Below are 14499 nucleotides of genomic sequence, written 5' to 3'. Positions count from 1 at the left end.
GGTTTTTTTTAGATTCTGTTTTGGTAACATCATGGGACTTGCTCCCCCTCCTCGGTCCCCCACCCCAAACGAGCTGCCATCTAACAGAATCAGGGATTGCATTATTTCACTCTCTTCTCATCATCACTATTGTTATTTTATTTATTTATTTTTTAAACCACACATTGTTCTTTTCTGCTCAAAGCTTGGCATTCTGAACTCTGAGTAATATTTCAAACAGGATGAAATGAGGTAGTGGGCCATACTGTGCCAAAACGAAATGCCTGCCCCTTCTAATCCATGCAGTTAAATAAGACAGACTTTGTTGAATATCTTATTATAAAGCATTCCTAAGTACACATTTTACATGTAGCCGAGTGAGTAAACAATTGGAGTACTGTAAGTTGCTTCACAGCATAAAGCTGAATAACACATTGAAACAACCTCAAGTACCACAATTCTCTTTTTGAGAACTGTGTTTTTCTTCATTAGAAAAGCCTTTTTGATATGTCACATTTGGGGGAACTGGGAATCTTAATTTAGGCATTTTTCATTTGATGTTCCTTGCCCCTTTCTTTTGTTTGATGATCATAACCGAGGTAATCAATGACTCAAAGGGATTTCTATTAGCCTTGCTAATCATGCAGAGACCCTTTCTGAAGCCACCCTACATTTTTGAGGGCAATTTTCCCCTTGTTTGGTAGTGGGAGGGTAGAGGGAAGAACGAAGGAGGAAGGCAACTTGAAAGAAAATTGTAATGAAGGCAGTCTTGGTGATCTAGTTTATTGGGTACCCATGAGCTAGTTTCTGGTGGAGGTGGAAAACAGCCCAGGAATGCGTCAGAATTCATGTATGGGCTTAAGGGTTGGGTGAATCAATTCAATGTCCTGACTGCCATCTACTAGACTGATGATTTGGACCAAACCGCTCAACTTCTCTAAGTCTCAGATTCATCTTCTCTAAAATGGGATCATAAATAGTTCCTACTTCTCCAGATTGAGAACTTTAAGTGTTACTTTCTTGTATGTTCACATCTGCAACAGCCTACAAACGCACAATACTGGTTATTCCTCATTAGGGCTGCTGTTCTTGCTGTTGTATGGAGCTTTAAATATACATGATCAAAAAATGACAAGGACAGTTACATTACTTCAGCCAAGTCCAATTATCAGGCAGATGTTACTTCACTCAAAGAATTAACTGGAAGGAAATGCATTACTTCACACATTTGTTTCTTTACCTAGTATCCTCCTTCTTAATTTTGATGACAAATTTTTAAAAACAAATGGGTTAGCAATGCCTTTCTGGAAAATATAAACTTACAAAATGAAGCTTAAGCCCTGTCAGGAGAAGGAGAAATTCTTACAATTAAAGGTTTATGAAACATTGATTTTGACAAAATGTTTACTTTCTTTTTCTTTTTCTTTTTCTTTTTCTTTTTCTTTTTTTAAATGTATTTCAGTTTCTTCACTTGAGAAAATAATCCCAGTTATTTTTTGGCCTATGTTGAAATGTCATGAGTAGAATGGAACAGCATAATTTTTCTCCCCTGGGGTTCAAGAGTTTATTCCTTCTGATACAACAATAAATCAACTGACAAAATGGAATTTCTTTGCAATACATATGCAACAAGTTAGGTTGCATGGACAAGTTGAGTTTCAGTTTAAATATAGAAACTCTGGAACATTTTATTATAAAGGAATAGTGCTGGGAAACTCCTTAAAGAATGACTACAAAAGGAACTATGAGAAGAAGATAATAAGATTAACACTAGAGAACCTTGAAAAGTGATAGCAGCAGCTATGGAAACATCTGCTTGCCAAGCAGTGCTATATATATTGGGTGAGTATAAAATAATGCTGATTTAATGACTGTTTCTAACACTGTTATTTCCTTAGAATGGACAGGCTGGTAGAAAGAAATGTTATATGAATTAGCATAGTTTTGTTTTATGCTCAAAGAAAATTGAGTTTTTGGATCTTAGAGTCCAGGCTCAGTATCACCATACCTTTATGTCATCATGTGTTTGGAAACCCCCATAATCGGATCTGTCTCTTCAAGAGACAAAAGCCCACTTTGTAGTCATAGACAAGACACAAACGTTAAGCCAACTCATATTTTCCTATAGCTTCTCTTTCTAGTTAAGTCTGCAAACTAATTTGGATTAAACTAAAACAGACTTTTGCTCCAAGCATTTTGGAAGTTTAAAGAGTTTGGCTAATTTTGGTTGTCTTTTCAAAATATTTCTTATATGGCTTCATGTCTGCGTCCTGGAAGGGGACCAATATGTGCTTAAATCTTTTAAGAAGTTGCTCTTTTCTTCTGCCCAGGCTTCTGAAAGGCAGCAAATACGCTGAGGTTCTAAGGATTTCTGTCTGCTTTTATCAAACGGATGCTGGACAAAGTTCACTGCCACTAGTATTCAAAATCACTGGGGAAGAAATATAGAATATACATTTTAAATATACTATACTTTTTCTGATATTCTAACACTTAGTAGACATGTACAGCAATTTTTAAGAGAAATAAGAACAGAGCAGTAGGCTTCAAGTCCTTGTTCATCTTTGTTTCTCCCTCTTTCATATTCACTATGACTTTATTTCTTGCCAGTTGAACCTGAAAGCAGGTTATTTTCATTTCTACTTTAGATTCTGTGCTATCATTGGTACATGGTACTACATAAGAAATCTACTCTTCTAAAAAATCTTTGCCACTGATGCCACATACAAATACCGTATGGACTAGCTCTCAGAGCCAAGGCAGGAAAAATCGCCAAAGGGTAAAAATAGTTCTTGATATGATGATATGCTGCTAAAAGCCACATGGTGTTTGGGTGCAGCATTTCACAGTCAAACAATCATAATTTCATGCCTAAAATGTGCATGTTATTTCAGGAAAATACAAAATCTGAGCATTGCACATTTGCTACAGAATGACCAGTGAGTGTTGCTATAATGATTTGTTTTTCTTTTACAAATGAATATTTCTTGCTGAGCCTTTTCATGCCATATTGCCTGGGGCGGCAATGGGAGTAAGGACAGGCGGAGGTGAGAATAGGAGGGAGTATTGAATATATCTGGTCTTCTCTGCTAAATTCTTCCAATTCTGCAAACTAGGTAGGATATAAAATAAGCCTCCCGTCTTTCTCCTTTGAAATGTAGGTACTAGAGTCTTTATCTCAGAAAAAGTGAACTTTCTGAAGCTTCTCCCTGATGGTAGGGAGCTTTTCAGTAGGAAGGTTTATATTCTGTCCCTAGGAGTCCTAGACTTCTCATGTAATTATTAATAAATATTTATCACAATAAAACACACTCTCCCTTAAAGTTATAATGGGCTTGAGAGAGCTCAACTGGTCTGAGGCCATGGCCATTGCAATGTGGATGCAAGAACATAATGCCAGTTCCAGTAAAATACTCATCATATATTACTTAAGCTATAGGATTCTTCATACTCAGGTGACAGAAGCAGAAGGACAGTGAGGTACAAGGAGGAATTGACAGGGGACAAAACCTAGAAACAAAAAGGAAAAATAATTAGGGTGTGTTTTTGCTTTGTTTCATTTTGTTTTGGTAACAAAAACATTGCTTACTCAAAGACAAAAAGGAAGCCCAAAGTTGTTATTAAGCAAAAATTAAAAGTTTGTGGTATCTCACAAACCAGAGAAATTTTAAAGGCCTGGAGACAAAGGAATCTGTTGAAAGGTCATGGTACTTGTGAGGATGAATGATTAATCCAAGGGTCAAATCAGGATAAGTGGAAAAGGGTCTGATTCCCTTACCATAATAATAATTAATGGCATTATGTAAAGTTTAATGTGTGCCAACCACCGTAAGAAAATCAACTCACTTAATTCTCTGCAAAGAAACTTTGATAGGTATTATTGCTATCCCCATATTACAGATGAGAAAACTGAAGAAGAAGGTGTCACAAGCAGACCTCTAGAATATTGGTTAGTTGGTAAGCTGGCTAGCTTTAAGAATAGTTGAGAACTAAGGCTGAAGGTTCAGGCACACACTGTGTCCATATGAAGTCAACATGGAACTGAAACTGGGGGGGGGGGATTACCAATTATTAGGTTAATAAAAGAAGACTATATTAAAAGGAAATTATAATTTAAAAAGTGTTTCATATAATTGAGTGATGTTACTCTGTACATTTATCATCTACTTTAACTCAAGACTGTCTAGCCAAGCAAAAACATATTTTAAAGCCGGGGAGGAACTTACCAGTCATTTAATCAAGTGGAATTCAACAATCTTCTGAAAGATGGTCACCTGAAGGTCAACACTCACATGGAGAGCACACCCTGAAATGAAGAAGCTGAGGGCTGAAGAGATTAACTCAAGGCTTTGCAGTTAATTGAGGGTAGGGTGTGGTGAAGGATAAGACAGTAACTCCAAGATCATGTTGTGAAAATGGCTACTGAGAATATTTAGTGACTATCTAACATGTCTTAAGTGTTGTTACCATGCACAGATGTAATTCCAATCTTCATGTTTCCATAACTAGCAAAGGAGTTGGACATGTTGGACAAATTGGACAGTTGCAATACAATTGTAATTGGACAGTTGCAATACAGTGTTCACAGACCATGTAAAACAAATGCCAAATCTGGACTCACAGCTTTGAGGGAGGTTTCCCAGATGACTTCTGAAAAATGGATGAGATTTGGTCAAGTTTGGAATTAGAGGAAAATATATCTAGACAGACCTGAAGAAGAATTGTATGAGGGAACAATTGTATAAGGGAACAACTTATACAACTAAATTGTATAAGTTTTGTTTGACTTGAATGCAGAGTCTAATGGGGCATGGCTAAGGTGAGGCTGAAGGGATAAGCAGGGGCCAGGCAATAGAGTTTTCAATGCAATATTAAGCAGTATGAACTGTATCTCAAAGATCTTGAAAAGCATTTAAGAAGATAGTGATATTCGTCAGATTTAAATTGGAGCAAGATCGCCCAATTTGCAATGACAATAAACTCATGACAAAGAAACCAATGAAAGAGGCTATGTTAACAATCCAAGTAAGAAGGGAAGTGGCTTATACTTTCAGAAAGCCCATGATGATGGAGAAGAATAAATAGATTCAAGATGTTTAAGAGGTAGAATGGCAGGTACTGTACTGACAAAGTCTGGATGGTAAGAAAGCGAGACATAAAATCAAAGACAGTGCTAATTTTTTTAGCCTGAATTGTGTTCCCCTAAAATTCATATGTTGATGCCCTTACCCCCAATATGACTGTATTCTGACATAGGGACTTTATGGAGGTAACTGAGGTTAAACTAATTAAATGGGGTCATAAGCATGGGGCACTAATCTGTATAGAACTGTTGTCCTTGTAAGAAGAAAGGACGAGGGTGCCTGGTGGCTCAGTGGGTTAAGTGTCCAACTTTGGTTCAGGTCATGAACTCATGGCTCGTGGGTTCATGCTCCATGTCGGGCTCTGTGCTGACAACTAGGAGCCTGAATCCTGCTTCATATTCTGTCTCTGTCTCTCTTTCTGCCCCTCCCCTGCTTGTGCATTCTCTCTCTCTCTCAAATATAAATAAACATTTAAAAAAAATTTTTAAAAAGAGGAAGGTACATAAAAGCTCTCTCTCTCCATGCTTGCACAAAAGAAAAAAAAAAAAAGCCATGTGAGGATTCAGAGAGAAGGCGGCTATCTACAAACCAGGAAAAGAGCCATCACCAGGAACTCAACTGGCCAACACTTTGATCTGGGACTTTGAAGCCTCCAGATATGTAAAAAAAAAAAAAATTGTTTGTTTAAATCATCTACTTTATGACATATTGTTATGGTTGCCTAAACTGACTAATTTTTATAATTTGTCATTTATTTTATCAAACCTAGTACATAACAGTGACATTTGCCAATTTTGGAAACATGGGAAGTGAGTTTCAATTGTAATTCTCAGAGAAGGAACCTCACAAAAAAGAGGTTTAAGAGAAAAATTCTCAGTCCAGGGTCACAGAAGTCCAGAGAAGAGAACTTCAAGGAAGGAGTGGTCAACAGTGTCAAATGCAGCAGAAAGGACAAGAAAATTAAGGACTAGAAAGAGTTCATTGGTTTTGTCCATTGGAAGCTTGGATGAGAATGATTTAAATGGTGGGGTATGACTGTTGGTAAATTACAGGAGGCTGAGTGTGTTGTCAAGAAAATGTCCCACTTTAGTATTCTGCTTCAGGAACAGAACTGAATGATGGCTCCAGGCATTGTCCTTCTGGATTTACCACCATTTCAGCAGAGGCTGTAATTCCCATTGGCTGCTCACAGCCAATGACTGAGCAGAGAGGATATAATGTAGGTCCAGTCTTGAGAGACCTGGCATTCCTTAAATGGGTAACTTTGGTTTGAGGTGTCCTCATTTGCCAGGTTGACACTATCCTACAGTTATGCAACAGTCTGAGACTCTTCCTAATGAACCTGCATCCTTGAATGCTCTCTCTTTCAAGGGCTCATATCAGCATCACAGTCTGAAAGCTGTCCTCACCTTCTTGTACTCCCTTCCCTTTCTCCTCTGCAGGCATCCCTCAAGAAATCTCTTTTTGTGCACTTAATCTTTTTTAATAAAACATTTTCTCCTCTGAAAATGCAAACTGACTGTGGAGGATCAATAGGATGAAAACTCTAGACATTATTATGCAAATGACATTTTTCAGAAGTATGGCTACAAAGGAGTGAGGGTAGAATGGGTAGAGTGAGTACTGTGAGAAGTCATAAAGGGTAGAATGTAGTCCAGCAGGTAGGTAGCCTGAGAAAAAGGAGATCTCTTCTATTTTCTTTTTTTTCAAATGTTTATTTACTTTTGATAGAGAAGGCCAGAGTGTGAGTGGGGGAGGGACAGAGAGAGAGAGAGAGAGAGAGAGGGAGACACACAATCTGAAGCAGGCTCCAGGCTCTGAGCTGTCAGCACAGAGCCCCATGTGGGGCTTAAACTCACTTACAGTAAGATCATGACCTGAGCTGAAGTCGGACGCTCAACCGACTGAACCACCCAGGCTCCCCCCTGCTTTTTTTTAAATTTATTTTAAGTTTATTTATTTATTTTGAGAGAGGTTAGGAGAGGGGCAGAGAGAGAGGGACAGAGAGAGAGAAAATACCAAGCAGGCTCCACCCTATGCTTAACCGACTGAGCCATCAGGTGCCCCCCTTCTATTTTCACACAAAGTGGATGGAAAAAGGGATAAAGATGCAGGTAATTTTGTAGGTTTCATGGCAGGGTCTTAAGACAATCTTCGCTTTCTGGCTTCTTTGTGTTCTGTGAGTTAAGAGTAGAGTCTCCCCTGAGAGCAAAGGGGATGGTTAGGGGCTTGATGAAGGAAATCTGAAATAGACACCATGGTCCATGCAATGTAGAGCATTAGATAGAAAACAAAGTAAGGAAACACCACAGGACTTTGGGGCAGATACAAAGGCCAAGGTGGATTTAACTAATTGCTTTTCTCTTTTGAGATGAGCTCAGTAATTTTGTTATAGAGTGAGAGAAGGCCAAGAGTTGAATTTCAACTTCAACTTCCCTGTTTTCAGAGAGTGCTTCTGACTACACACATCCCTGGCACTCTGCTCTCTTGTTTGGTCAACTTGGATGAAAGTGTTTCTGAGATTTTGAACTAGAATGGCAGTTGAGTCAAGATCCTTTGCTCTTTACAGACCTTGAGAGAGAGTCCCTGTATCAGTACTAAAAAGATTCTTTGCCTTTGGTAGGAATAGTGCTACCTGAGTTCTAGTTCTTGACTCATACAATTCAAAATGCTAAAACAAAAACATTACCCTCAATCTCTTCCACCTTCCTGTGCATATGTCTTCTGAAGCATTTCATGTCTTCCTGATGGACCCACCATGTAGTCCTACCATTCCTAAATAATAGACCGCCCAAAGGGAACCCAGGAGGGATGATCTGTCACCTTATGGGTAGCCTAAAAATATATTGTGATACTTGTAATTGCAGTTCTGTAGCATCCTATTTGTAGTTTGGACAAAGGAATGAAGAGAACTGAATATTTAAAGTATCCTACAGCAAGGAAAAGCAATTATTAATAACAAACTGCTGATAATAGGAATCACAGATACTTATGAGTTTTATTTTATCTTATTTTATTTTTTTAATGTTTATTTTTGAGAGAGAGAGAGAACATGAGTTGGGGAAGGGCAGAGAGAGAGAGGGAGACACAGAATCTGAAGCAGGCTCCAGGCTTTTAGCTGTCAGCACAGAACCCAACATGGGGCTAGAACCCATGAACTGTGGCCACCAAGATGCCCCTTATTTTATCTTATTTTAAAATTTATTTATTTATTATTGGGGTGGGGGGGAGAACACACTAGCGGGGGAGGGGCAGAGAGAGAGGAGAGACAGAATCCCAAGCAGAGCCTGATGCAGTGTTCCAATTCATGGAACTGTGAGATCATGACCTGTGAGATCAAGAGTTGGCACTTAACCTACTGGCCACCTAAGTGCCCCTGAGTTTTAGTTTTTTAAGACATAAATGAAAAGGTGATAGGATTAGCTGTGATATTGACAGTGGATATTGTTATATTGCACACAGAAAAAGTGAATATCAGTTTCTTTATTGTATTCGTAAATCCCATTGGCAAAATTATCAGTAGATTGGGGGGTAAATAGAGAATTTGAGTACAAATGTACTTCTTACTGTTAATTATGCATATCATTTACTGAAAATTCCACTACCTGAAAGCATAATCAAATATGAAAAACAAAGACTTTGACCTGACCCCATAACAAAAAAAGAAAATGGATGAGGTGTTACAAGACAAAATAACAAAAGATAATAATGATTAGGAGATAAATCAATCCTAAATATGTTTATTATATTCCTAGAGACACTAAGTAAGAACTATCTATTAATGAAGCTTTAATAACCATAAGTGAGTACACATTCTATATTTTATATTCTTCCTTCCTTTGTATGACATTTATTTGGTTGCTACTACATTTATGAAAGTAAGGGATTTATGTAAGAGATTTAAGATAACACAAATTCACACTTGCTTCTTTGGGAAAAATGTGTGTTTATGCATACACTGAAGATTTAAGAATCATTGTATATTATATGAGATCATCATAAAATGCTGTAGAAAATAGGTATCCTTATTCTTTTCACGATCAACATATTTTGTTCATCCTGCCTTTATTTCAAAATGAAGAAGATGCCTTTACTATTTTCAATTTTTAACAAAAGAGATGCATACTTTTTTTAGTTTTTAATTTTAGCAAAGTCTTACCTAGTCACTGTGCAAATATAGGGTAATAAAATTCAGTAGAACTTTCCAGAATTGATTGAATTAGGTATGTGTGTGATACCAAGAAAATAAAATGAAATGAAAGATATTTTAAAAAGAAGTTTTCAAGGTAAAAAACAAATTTATCTTAATTATACAAACTAAGTTAGTGCTTGAAGATAGTCACGCATTTGAGATGCCATAAGATCATTAAAACTTTCTGGGTAATTTTTTTTAAACATTTATTAACTTTGGAGAGAGAGAGAGACAGAGCTCATGCAGGGGAGGGGCAGAGAGAGAGGGAGACACAGAATCTGAAACAGGCTTCAGGCTCTGAGCTGTCAGCACAGAGCCTGAGGTGGGGTTCAAACCTGAACCCTGAGGTGGGGCTCATGACCTGAACAGAAGTCAGACCCTTAACTGACTGAGCCACCCAGGTGGTGCCCTTGATTTTGTGAGCAATTTGGAAAAAAAAAAAAAAAAGAAATCTTAACGTTTAATATAGTGTTTGTGGGAAGCATAGGTTACTTCTTTCTTAATAATACATGCATGTTAACTTTTCTTTTTGGATATGTTAACTTTTAATTATCACATCATTTTCAAATTATTTCACTTAAATAGTTTATGCAATAATTTTAATTTTTTTTATTTTAAAAAGAGAAAGTGTATTTAAAATTTTCACAAACTGTTTTCAGATAGTAAATTGATATTTAATGTTAAAGGCTTAGTATGTAAATATCAGACATTTTTATAATAATGAGGATGATGTCTTTTCGATATTTACTTTAAATTCTCAAGAACAGTTATCCTATTACCACCAACCTAAAAATTTTATGTGTAAAGCGTGCAAATTGATGGTGGTTTGGAACAGCAAACAGAAAAACTTAGAAGTTCACAAGCCAGCTTTTATATTCATGACCTAAATTTATGTAGCTTATTTAACTTTTATAGGCTCCATTTTGATTCCTGTGATCCTTGACACATCTAATGTTGTTTGTTATGAGTAGATTCAACATTTTTATATCTTTCTTTAATATATGAACTAACTCATTTGCAGGCAAATTTAATACAATTATGAATAAACAAAATAGACACTCTCTCAAACACATAACCATGTAGTTACAACAGAAGCCTCACGCTACATGCTAAGGGAGTTTTTATACCTTTATTCTCTTTCTAATGACGTTGCCATGATGACAAAAATAAAAGAGGGTTGACCCCGAGTATTTGAGCATTGTCCCCGCCCCCCCCCCCCGGGGCCCCGCCCCGTGATTTCTTGATGAATCGGTCTCTACTTTGGACTCTGGCACTGTGTGTTTTTTATTTCCTTTTGAGAACATTTACTGGGAGTTTGTTGTTGTTGTTGTTGTTGTTTTTAACTCAGTGCAACTTCATGAGGAAATAACCTACGAAATCACTCTCAAAATTCAGAGTCACACCATTTTGAAATCAGATTTGAGAGTGACAGGCTAGCCCCTGGCAGGAACAGCCTCCGCAGAGGAGGAAGCGCCTGGGGCCCAACAGCTGAATGCCCCGGGCAATCTGTAAAGACACAACTGCTCTCTGACCTGGGAATGTACCTCACTGGACAGATTGGCTTGTTGGAGACTTTTTTTTTTTTCTGGTTTTGAATCAAGATAGAGAAATCATTTTGCCATGACATTAAAAAAAAAAAAAGTCAGACAGGACTTAACTCGTGAGGTGTATATTCTCTTCTGAGTCTGTGCCTGTAACTCCCACTGACAGCCATGGCAGTTAGGCAGGTGCATGCGGAAGAAAATAGACTCTTTTTAACATTAAGCATCAGATTTGGGTCTCCCCGGAGAATGCTGGTTACTGGAGTGGCTGTGAATGATGCATTCTCGTGGAATGTTTAAGCCATAAATCAATCCCGAATCATACTTTTCCTAGAGTTCTTTATGTCTTCTGAAATCCTAATGTGTCACGCACGCCCCGACTCTATTTCAGACTGAGCCTAAACACAGTTGCCAAAATAAGATTCAAATAATGAAATGTGACTTTTATAATTGTTTTCCTCTGAAGAACCAGAGCCTTAATCTGGCTCTGGTTAATCGTTTTAATTTGACTTATGATACAGTGTCAGTTTATTTAGTTGGAATTAGTTTTCCATTTCTCTCCTTTTTGTAAGCGCTGCCTGTTTACTTAACAATATTTGGCTTTGCCTAATGATATGTACAGAAGACAGTGCTAAGTGGAACATCAGCTGTTTACATCAGCTCTAACAATTAATGCATGTTAATTTTTAATTACACTGATTGTACTAGAGGCAGAATGTATGTTTCTTCACAGAACAGATGTACTAGTCAGCTTGGCTGGTGAACACGCATATCGATCAGATGTTGATTCTGCCAGCAATTCAGCAAAGTCTGCTGAGTGTCGGCTTCTAATGTACTTACAAGTTTACGGCTCGGAGTCCTGGTGGAGGCAATACAGCTCGATGCTATATCCTCTAATGTTTACAGATAATCACAATATGTCTGTTTTGTGGTTAGCATTCGACAGTGTATGACTAGAAGATTGAATAGGTATGAGGGGATCCAAAGGTGTCTTCACTTGTGGACTGCTTTCTCTACTCTTATTTTGAGGCAGTGTCTTCCAAGATTGTACTTTGCCAATAAGATTAAAAAGCAAACGAACGAACATGGTTCTTGTGTTAATGTTAGCTTGCCTGCCACAGGTGACCACTGTCAGTGCAAGGAGAAGTTGAAAAGATAATATAGTTACTGTACTTGGAAAGACAACCATTTTTTTTTTAATGGGCAAACAACTTCCACCAGGATCTAAAAGAAACTGTTAATTTGGCCGACATATGAAAAGATACTTGACATCATTAGTTATCATAGAAAGACAAATTACAAATTACAGAATGAGATACCACCATAGCACTACCAAAAGGGCTGAAATTAAAAGGGTCAAGAAACGCCAAAGGTTAGCCAGACTATGGAACAATTGAAACCCTCATTTATTGTTGATGGGAGTGCATATTGGGAAAATAATTTCAAGAAATTGGCAAATGCTACTAAAGGCAAACATATATATCCTATGACCAATGAATTCCATTTCTAGGGTTAGGCTAAGAACAAACACTTGTTTATGTCCACCCAACAAATGTCTGAAAAATTGTCAGAGGAGGTTTATTTATAATAGCTGAAGACCAGTAACATTCAAGAGGATAATGACTAATTAATGTATATTCATACCATGAAATATTGTTGCAGGATTTTTTACCTCAATAACGGGGATCTGTTGTCTCACCGCTTTGAAGAATGAAGAGGTGGACACAGAATAAAACGAGCCTCAGGCAAAAGTTCATTACAGCAGAAGATGAGAAAGTAAAAATAGTATGAAAGTGTTGTTTACTGAGAGGGGGCATTTGAAAGTGAACGCCTTCCCACTTGTTCCTACTCCCTTGTTTCCTCTCAGGTTCTACCCTTATTGGCTAGGTAACTCTAAATGCCTAGTCACCCCTTTTGATTGGCTCGTTTCCTTGGTATGAGGGGTGGTCTATGGCCATACCATTTCTTGTGGGTCATAACTTTTATGGTCTGTTGATTTTTCGTCAGGTCTTTTGTCAAATTCCTAAAGGGGAGTAGGTGGTTTCTGTTACATTCTTCAGAGGAACTTTGCTCCTGAGGGAGTTTGCTCGAGGTCAGACATTCCCCAGAAGAAATGTTTTCAAATACTGTGTTTTTCCCCACCCAGGGACCTTCAAGCCCTAGCCTCTCCCTTTCTGCATACTGAATCCTGTCTTTTCCTATCATAACATTACCTGCAGCAAAAAAGAAGAAACTACTTCTACTTGCAACAACACAGTGGTATCTCAGAGGCATAATATTGAGGGAAAGAACCAGACGTAACAAGAGTACATCCATATGATTCTATTTATATAGAATAGAATCTATTTATATTTTTGCAGTTAAAAAACAAGCAAATTGGGAGTTTTGCTTCTGGCACGACTGTATGAGGAGCTCTGCAATCCAGAAAAACTGGGGAAAATTATAAATAAAAATAACCATTTAAAGTTTCAGGGAATGGTCCTAAGGACATACAGCAAATGAAGAAACATTTAATCAAGAAAATCTACTATAACTCAGTAAGAACTGTGAGAATGTGTGGTATTTGAACAAAGACCCATGCCCTTCATCTCTCCCTCCTCCTAGTTCAAGAAGACATAAACCTCCATTTCACACTAGATGAGAAGGAGACCTGTCTCCTCCCTCCAGCAACCAGTTGAAGGTCCATCTGTCCTAAGGGTACAGAACATCAGCGTTTCTAATCTTGCTCCCAGCTAGATTTGCTGAGGCGAAGTTACAGGTGAGTGTGGCTGAGAGTTGGGGGCTCTCTTCATCTGTTTAGCCCCCACTCATGGGACAGAGGCTCTACCTTGGGCATGGTGCTGCTGAAAATACTGGAGACCCCAGTCGCCCTTATGCTGGCCCACTAGGTGGCGTTCCATGCCAAGAGCAAGAGAGGCAAACCAAAGATGCTGGCCCCTTCTTATCCATTGAGTGTTCAGCTCCTGAAGTAAGATGTCACTTAAAGAGAAGCTCTCCACTAACATCTGCTACCAGCTCCAAAGCCATGGCTTACCGATTTTGCTTGGGTGGGTCAAGCAAGCTACCGAACAGTGAACTCCAAATTCCTCTCTAAAGGAACTTGACTTTATGTGCAAGACTGAAGAAGTTAGGCCTAAGGGCACTCTCAAAAAATGATGGGCATTTTGGTGAGAGACAATTGATAAGAGATGAGGAGATTTATGGATATATGGGCTAAACTGTAGGACAGTTTACTGGAGAGAAATGGGACAATAGATGTCTGAAAGAGCTCTCTAGGGATCAGAACAAATCTTTGACCCTAGGAAGATAACTTCAAGTTCCCCAAATTTGTAAGAATAGTCTGGAAGGAATTTGTGCCCCAGGGCACTACGGAAAACAATAGAACAATGAGCCAGCATTTAGTGGGGCTTTAATACCAGAATGTGGTCAGGGAAAGAGACAATCCAAGAGTCCTGCCAAATACATTGTCATCAGAGGGCCTGTGTAAGCATACTGAAGGCTGTGACCTTGAAGAGTAACATCGGAGACTTCACAATGGGAGGTTTGAGGTCATGATCTCATGGTTCATGGGTTTTAGCCTCGCGTTGGGCTCTGTGCTGACAGCTCAGAGCCCGGAGCCTGCTTCAGATCCTGTGCCTTCCTTTCTCTCTGACCCTCCCTGGTTCATGCTCTATCTCTCTCTCTCAAAAATAAATAAACATTA

The 14499-nt window shown here is 38.3% G+C and overlaps 1 long non-coding RNA gene across 2 annotated transcripts in view; it reads left to right on the top strand.

The window, feature by feature from the left end:
* The first annotated feature begins 1599 nt into the window (after positions 1-1599).
* The window catches only part of LOC106979109 (uncharacterized), a 78833-nt gene continuing 65933 nt past the window's right edge, over positions 1600-14499 (top strand). For both annotated transcript variants that reach the window (XR_008295363.1, XR_008295362.1), the window contains exon 1: positions 1600-1821. This is a non-coding gene — a long non-coding RNA (uncharacterized LOC106979109). The remainder of the gene's footprint in view (positions 1822-14499) is intronic.

Source organism: Acinonyx jubatus, chromosome C1, assembly GCF_027475565.1.
Source record: "Acinonyx jubatus isolate Ajub_Pintada_27869175 chromosome C1, VMU_Ajub_asm_v1.0, whole genome shotgun sequence".
NCBI classification, from domain to species: domain Eukaryota; kingdom Metazoa; phylum Chordata; class Mammalia; order Carnivora; family Felidae; genus Acinonyx; species Acinonyx jubatus.
The sequence above is the reverse complement of the archived record's forward strand: the minus strand, read 5'-3'. Positions and strand labels throughout refer to the sequence as shown.